The 7,932-nt window shown below is 49.1% G+C and overlaps 1 long non-coding RNA gene and 1 other non-coding gene across 3 annotated transcripts; both read right to left on the bottom strand.

The window, feature by feature from the left end:
• Window positions 1–4,377: 4,377 nt before the first annotated feature.
• Window positions 4,378–5,467, bottom strand: LOC122206886. 2 transcript variants are annotated; one of them, XR_006196613.1, is made up of 2 exons: window positions 5,098–5,467; window positions 4,378–4,823 (listed from the first exon to the last, which is right to left on the bottom strand). It is a non-coding gene; the product is annotated as an uncharacterized LOC122206886 (long non-coding RNA). The 2 variants fall into 2 exon arrangements; XR_006196614.1 differs by lacking the exon at window positions 5,098–5,467 and adding an exon at window positions 4,929–5,082.
• Window positions 5,364–5,435, bottom strand: TRNAQ-UUG. Its single transcript has one exon. It is a non-coding gene; the product is annotated as a tRNA-Gln (tRNA).
• Window positions 5,468–7,932: the final 2,465 nt, after the last annotated feature.

The raw sequence follows: 7,932 nt of genomic DNA on the forward strand, positions 1-7,932 counted from the left end.
ATAGTCCACGTTCACCAGAGACTCCCAGGGTGGGATCCCCAGGCCTTAGAAGCAGGGGGGGTGGGGTGGGGAGCAGAGTTTAACATAGGGTTCAAAATAGCACCCTCACCGTCCTCCTCCCTGTCCTCCTCCTCCTCCACCATCTTTGAGGTTAGAAGCTGGGGGAGGGGAGGTGACTCTGAAGTCGTTTCTCAGCATCCCCTGGGCCCCTCTGGCTTTGCTATTCCCTGGTTGGATTTCACTGACCTTTGTGTCCACATTTACTCCCCGGCCTGTTCCTTTTCATGTCACACTCTTGTCCTCTGTGTCTCCGCTCAGCTTTCAAGCACCCTGAGGGCAGAAGTCAAGTCTTTGCCTTTTGTATTCCCGGCACCCTGAACATCGCAGGCACACAACAATGGGTGTTAAATGACCGCGTGTGTCCCGGCATTTATAGACTTTCTGGGGGCCAGGCATTGTGAGAAGCGTTGGAGACACATCATGCCACATGTAAACCAATAGCCAAAGACAGTAATAAACCGATCGCCCTGGGAATCTAGCACAAGGGGGAGGCCAGGCTAGGCACAGGCCTGGCTTCCCTGGTGGCCCTGGTCTCTGCCCGCTCCTGGTCCCTCTGGTCAAGGACAACATACTACAGTCACTACCTTCTGAAAAACGCTGCCTCTGGGGGCCCTTCGTGGGAATAAAATCCTTGCAAAGGGCTCCTCAGACTGTCGGAGGAGAGAGAGGCTCCGAGAAGGAAATGGGGAGAGGCTCTCAGAAAATCTGGAAGGACAGAGGGGGCTGGGGCGGGGCTGGGGAGCTAGTGTTTTACTAAGCATAGGTTAAGAGCCATTAGTGAGTTGTGAAATCAAGACCCACTTTTAGAAACCTTCCCACACCTCCAGGTGACAAAGACCTTCGAACGCGCCCGGGAGACTACCACGCATGAGAAGCTCAGAATTTCTCAAGCCTGTTCCGTGGATGAACAGCTCAAATTGTTAGAAACTTCTTCCTCTTGTCCCTCTAACTTCCACCCGCACGTTCTCGTTCTCCGCCTCTGTTGCTACCCTCCAAGTTTTGTTTTCCTCCCCATATAAGCCTGTGTTCTTTGCTCAAGGATCTGAGCTTCCGGAATCCTCACTATTCTGATAGTCTTTCTAGCAGTTACTATTATAGAGCCTGTCTTGGCTCAGAAGCAGAGAAAAGGGCTTTTGCTTACTATTTTACTAGTTCTTGCCACACTGCTATGCAAAAGGCACCGTCGTCCCTTTTCCTTTACAAGTGAGGCTCCGAATCTTTTTTCCCAGATAATTGACACGTAATCGACATCTATGATTGTGTCCGTTTAAGGTGTACAACATCATGATTTGTTATCATTATGGATTGTGAGATGGCTACCTCAGTAAGCTTCATTAACACATCCATCACCTCACAGAGTTACAACTTCAGAGGATTTGAAATGCTTACGCAAATGCACTCAGCCAGTTAGTGGCAGGGGGAAATTCATCAACGTCTTCATGCAATGCCTAGAATTGAACCTGATCCTCTGAATGCCCTTGGGCTGGCTCAGTGGGGAGGATCGCTCTCGTGACTCCCCAAGCTCCCAGTCTGTGGACAGACTTTGGTATTTTTATTTATTTTCAATTTTTTTAACGTTTATTTATTATTGAGAGACAGAGAGACAGAGCATGAGCATGGGTGGGGGGGTGGGGGCAGAGAGAGGAGGAGACGGAATCGGAAGCAGGCTCCAGGCTCTGAGCTGTCAGCCGGCCCAGAGCCCGATGCGGGGCTCGAATCCACAAACCGAGAGATCATGACCCAAGCCGAAGTCTGACGCTTAACGGACTGAGCCACCCAGGCGCCCCTGTGGGCAAACTCTTGATCTCAGATTCCTCATCCGTGACCAGGGCAGAAACACGTCTCTAGATAAGTACTTTTTTGACTTTTTTTTTTTTTTAAGTTTGTTTATTTAGTGTGTGTGAGAGTGAAAGTTAGCAGGGGAGGGGCAGAGAGAGAGGGAGAGAATCCCAAGCAGGTGCCATGCTGTGAGCCCAGATCCCCACGCGGGGTTTGAGCTCACAAACCATGAACTCATAACCTGAGCCGAAATCAAATCAGACACTTTAACCTACTGAGCCACCCAGGTACCCCCCTTTTTTTTTTTTTTTTACTTTTTAAATGTCAAAATACAATACACATTCAGAACAATGAATAACTTATTGTGCATTTTAACAGATTTTTGTAGCGAACAGGCTGTGTAACCTCCGCCCAGGACAAGAAATAGAATAATACCAGTACCAGGGCACCTGGCTGACTCAGCTGGTAGAGCGTGTGACTCTTAATCTTGGGATCATAAGTTCAAGCCCCACACCGGGCATAGAGATTACTTAAAATAATAAAATAATAATAATAATACCAATAGCCCCAGAAGACTGTTGCTGGCCCCTTTTCAATCATGGCCCTCTCTCTTCCCCAGGGGTATCCTCACTTACGGGGGAATTTTTGCTTTGCTTAATCGTTTTCCCATCTAAGTTTGCAACTCTAAACAATATATGGTAGTTGTGTTTTACCTGTTTAGCACCTTTTTTTAATGGAGTCCTACGTGACTTATTCTTTTAGATCGGCCTTCTTTCGCTCCATACTTTTTTTTTTTTTAAAGACTCATCCGTTTTGTTGCTGGATAATATTCCATTGTACGGCCTGTCAATTACTTACCCATTCTACTGCCGGACATTGGCGTTCTTTCCAATTTTTGGCTATCATGTTGCCCAAACGCTCTTATACACGTTTCCAAGTATACAAATGTGCCCATTTCGGTGGAGGTATGTCCCAGACTGAAATTGCTCGATCACAGGATATTAGAGTATCTTCAGTGTCAGTAGCTAATGCCAAGTTAGTTTCTACCAGTTTACATTTCTCTGAGGGTTCACATTCCCTATCCTTACTAATATTCAGCATTGTCATTCGGGTGAGTGCGTAATGGTATCTCGTGGAGCTTTTAATCTGCATTTTCCTGATGATTAATGATGCTTTGCAGCTTTTCATATATATATATATATATATATATATATATATATATATATATTAGTATTTTGTTATTTTTTCATATGTTTTTCATATATATATTAGTGAAATTTTTTTTGGAAATTTTATATGAAAATTTTTTCATATATATATTAGTGAAATTTTTTTTCATATATTTTTCATATATATATGTATATATATATATATGTATATGTATATATATACATATATATATATGTATATATATTAGTATGTTGTTACTTTTTTTAAGATTTTATTTTTAAGTAATCTCTACACCCAACTTGGGGCTCCAGCTCACAACCCCAAGGTCAAGAGTTACATGCTTTACCGACTGAGCCAGCCAGGAGGCCCTATAACAGGTATTTTGGCTTTCCTTTTTTTTTTGTTTTTATTTATTTTTGAAGGAGAGAGAGAGAGAGACAGAGAGACAGGGCATGAGAGGGGGAGGAGCAGGGAGAGAGGGAGACACAGAATCTGAAGCAGGCTCCAGGCTCTGAGCTGTCAGCACAGAGCCCAATGTGGGGCTCAAACCCACGAACCGCGAGACCACGATCTGAGCCGAAGTCAGACACTTTACCAACTGAGCCACCCAGGTGCCCCTGGCTTTCCTTTTTTTGTGATGTGCCAGTTCAAGTATTTTGCTATTTTTCTATTAGGTTGTTTGTGTTTCTTCTTACCGATTTTTTTAAATTTTAATTTTATGCCCTTATTATGACAAGTTCTTTAAATAATTTAGATACAATTTCCTTGCCAGTTATGCATCACAAAGAGTCATACATGAGGGGGTCCTACAAGATCTCTTCTTATCCTGTGCTTTACCTTTTCAATTTCTTATTGGGGTCTTTTGACAGGGAGAACATAGAGCATCATATTAATATGGTGACATATATTAAGCTTTTAGAAATATTTGTGTCTTGTTTAAGAGGACTTTCCCTACCCTAAGGTTATGAAGATAGTCTTTGTTCTCTTCCAAAAGCTTTACTGCTTTTCCTCTCCCGTTAAACCTGGAATGTATTGATGTGTTTAGTGTAAGTTGGGAGGAATTTGATTTCATTATTTTTCCATGTGGACGCCCAATTCCCCCGGAATCATTTATTGAAACGTAGATTCTTTTCCCTGCTGCTCTGTTGTCCTACCTTTGTCTTGAATCACTTGTCCAAGTACGTGTGGGGCTGTATCTGGGCCCTTTATTCTGTTCCACTGGGATGCTTGTCTCTCCTGCACCTGTACCACGCTATCTGAATTCCTAGTTTATAGTTGATGATAGTAAGTTTTAATATCTGGTAGAGTAAGCCCTCCCACCTCTCATACCTAGATATTTCTGAGGCCGGGATCGCTCATACACACAAATCCATTCAAACGTTTATGCAGTGTGCGGGAGGGGTGGGGAGGAGAGGTGCTCAGGGCAGCGAGCAGGGCAAGGATCCTCTGTTTCCATGGCACCCTCCCAAGGGGCGGCCGCGGACAGCCACAGTGCCAATCACCCTGTAGGGAGATCACAAATGCGTCATTGGGCTCCGTCGTCTCTCATCCCAGAGGGCCACGCAGCTCTCAAAACCCAGATACAATTCGAAGCAGACAACACTCCAGGCGCGTCTCTTCCCTTCCATCCCGGAGGCACACCCTTTGCTGCAAATCCCGCGCGTCTGGCCGGCGCCCAAAATACCGATCCCGGACAGATTCGCCAATAGACGTGCTCAGTCCTGTTGGTTGAGGTTCTAACCGTCTGAGGGCGAAACACCCCATCCATATGGGGAGAAACCGCCGGCGGAGATCCTCTGACCCGCTGGCACGGCCTGATGAGCAAACACGGACAACTTCACTGCCTGAGTAACAGACAACCAATCAGACCCGCTTCACTCTGTGACCGACTCCCAGGCGGACTGGCCCCAAACACACACCCTACTTCCCAGCCCGTTACTGCTTCCCGCGTCCCTCGCCACCGCCCGGCATTTCATTCCAGGTTTACAAAGCAGTGATTGAGCGCACACTGCACATTAGCCGATAGGAAGAAGGATTCCCAGCAGCTTTGGCTGGGGGGGTGGGGGTGGGGTGTCCCCCTAGACCCACAGGTTGCCGCCCGAAGCAGGCTCCCAGGGTCCCTCGGGTTTCCCCGCCGTCCCCTCCAGGGTAAAGGCACATTCGGTCAACCACCACCACTTTTCCGCCCAGACTCTGACGCATGCGCACTGCGACCCTCAGGCCGGCAGTGAAACGAGAGGGGGAGGGACCCTAAACCGCGATCCCCTAGGTCACAGGGGTAGCGACCCCGCCCGAGGTGGCGGCCGCCGCCAGCAGTCCTCAAAACAGAAATTGCAAAACCAAAAGGTTTGGTGAGGTCCCACCGAGATTTGAACTCGGATCGCTGGATTCAAAGTCCAGAGTGCTAACCATTACACCATGGGACCTGCTGGCTGCTTTAGGCGGCCGGGAGGCTTCTCAAGCCACATGGCGCGCGGAGCTGCCTGCCGGGAGGGACGGCGGACGCCGGCTTCTCCCGGCCTGGGCGCTGGGCTCCGGGCCCGAGACCGCTCGGGCGGGCGGAAGCGGACCAGCAAGGGCTTCCGCGGCCCCCGACGTTGCGAGTCCCGCGATGTCATCTCTTGCCGCCGCTCTTCCTGCTCCTCGGCTCTCCTCCGGGGGTCCTGACGTGCGCCCCCGGGAAGCCGGAAGAACGGCGGGCTGGGGGGCGGAGAAGGCGGAGCGGGGCGGCTTCGGCCCCTGCCCCGAGCGGAAAGCCTGGCGCACGCTGCCTGGGCTGCGGGCTTGTTTATTTATTTATTTCCACGGGGCGCCCTCTGCCCGGGCCACGGTGGCCAAGCGGGGAGGGAAGCGGCCCGGCACGGGGCGGGACGGCGGTTCAAAGCCCGGGCGCGCACGCGAGCCCGGGGTTCCTACCGGAACTCGGGGGCGACGGCGGAACCCGGGATCAGGCGCTTCCGCGTCCTGCTCGGCGGGACCCCCGTGGGGGCGGCGGTGGTTCCTTTCAACCTGTGGATCTGGGGTCCGCGGGAGGCAGACTGGCTCCTGGGCTTTTTCGCGTCAACTTTTGAATAGCCTTTTAGAACCTTTGGCTCAGCGGTTTCACTTCTGTTAACTTTATCCTTAAAGGACTACTTTAAGACCGGTGCGGCGGAGTGTTCGGGGGTGTTCTCGGCGGTGATGTTCATCATGGGAAAGAGCAGAAGAGAAATGTCCGTCAGTTGAAAATCGGTTTAGTAGATATTGACAGCTTCTGTACGATGAATGCTGTGCAGGTATTGGGGGGATGCGTTTTTATTGCATTGACATCGTTTTGGTTTGTTGCATTATTTTGATTTGTTGTATTGACATGAAAAGAGCGACAGGCCTCAACAAACCCAACCCAAACAAAAATCTATTTACTAATTCGTGTGTAGAATGCCCACTTACATAGAAGCAGAAAAGCTGTGTCCGTGTGTGTGTGTGACAGACATTTGCCACTGATTGATTTGCCCTGTGTCATCTGACTGGGATCCAGCCTTGTGTGGGTCTGGCTGATAGCACGGCTGTGCTCCAAGACAGATACACTCGCTCTCCAGAGTGACAGTGAGTGTGTACTTAGCTTGCTCTGCTGGACTTAGAATCCAAAGGGACGGATGCCCAGAAACGGGGACGTTTTAGAACTTGGCCTGTAGCTGGCAGTTGCTGTGACACCCAGTGCCTCGGGGTCAGTGGTAGCAGCCATGCCCACTGGCCCCAGAAGTGGCGCCCGAGACAGACAGCCCAGGGTCCTGACCTTGGGGCCGTTCCTGGTTGCCTAGTTCCCCTTGGTTCTTGTCCATTTTCCTGAGTTTGCTTCTCTGATGCTAAGAGCTATCTGACTTCCTTCCAGCAAAGTACCTTTCCTGTGTAAGTCACCCAGAATCCTTTTGTGTTGCATTGGGTCAAAAATCTGCTGAGCCCAGATCCAAAAAGGTCTGCTGTTGACAGAGAGCCCTGGGGAATAAATTGATGAGGCTCTTTTCTCCTAGTTTACGATTTTCTGTATTCCTTGAACAAATATAACTCTTGTATATTGTCAGAAGAAACATTAAAGATCTTCCATTTTGAGGAACGAACCAAACTCCCGTTGAGTTTCTATGGTGAGATAAGGGTGTCTCTTTATTAGGCTGGAGCGACAGTATCGAATTGACTAAATATCAAAGGACTTTGGCATCTCTGGTTTCCCATCTATTTCCTTCTGTACCGGTGAACGTGTACTGGAATTAATTTTTCAAAAGCTACTATAGAAACCCTAAAGAGTTGCGATTATACCCTTTGGAAGTGGACAGGAGATGGTTCCTTCTGTCCGGCGGGAGGACTTCACCCTCCTCCTATTCCCTACTTCTTTTCCGCTTCCCTCCACCTCCTCAGCTTGAAAACTTTTACCAGCCAGACACCCTCGCTGAAATCCCCACTCGTGAATTCGTCAAGTGGCAGAAAAGCATCATCTCCCTTACAGCTTGTGTCATTACTTGCTGGGATGATAGGTACTTGTGTTCTGTGGCTCAGTCTCTCCCATGTTCCCTACCCCCCCCCCTTCCCCTGGGTTGGACTGTGAACTCTTTGGGGGGCAGGGTCCAGGACTTGCTGGTTTTTAAATGTGGCTAGTGCCATACCAAACACGTTCACAGAACCCCCTCGGGAGGGCCCAGGAGAACTGGGGAGGAAGAAGCTACATTTCCTTTAACATCACATTTGTTCTTTTTGAGACACCAGAGAAAACAGAGACGATATGTAATCTCCCTGCCCCAGCATAACTAGTTTCTTTTAACGTAAATGCATCATGCGTGACCCCCCAAACACGGCATCTCGTAAAGGCTTGGAGAATAGACTCTCTGTGTCCTTGCGCCCAGGATAGGTGACACCTGCCACGAATCCCCTACTTTGCCTTGGGAGCCCCAG

This window comes from Panthera leo, chromosome E1, assembly GCF_018350215.1.
Source record: "Panthera leo isolate Ple1 chromosome E1, P.leo_Ple1_pat1.1, whole genome shotgun sequence".
Classification (NCBI taxonomy): domain Eukaryota; kingdom Metazoa; phylum Chordata; class Mammalia; order Carnivora; family Felidae; genus Panthera; species Panthera leo.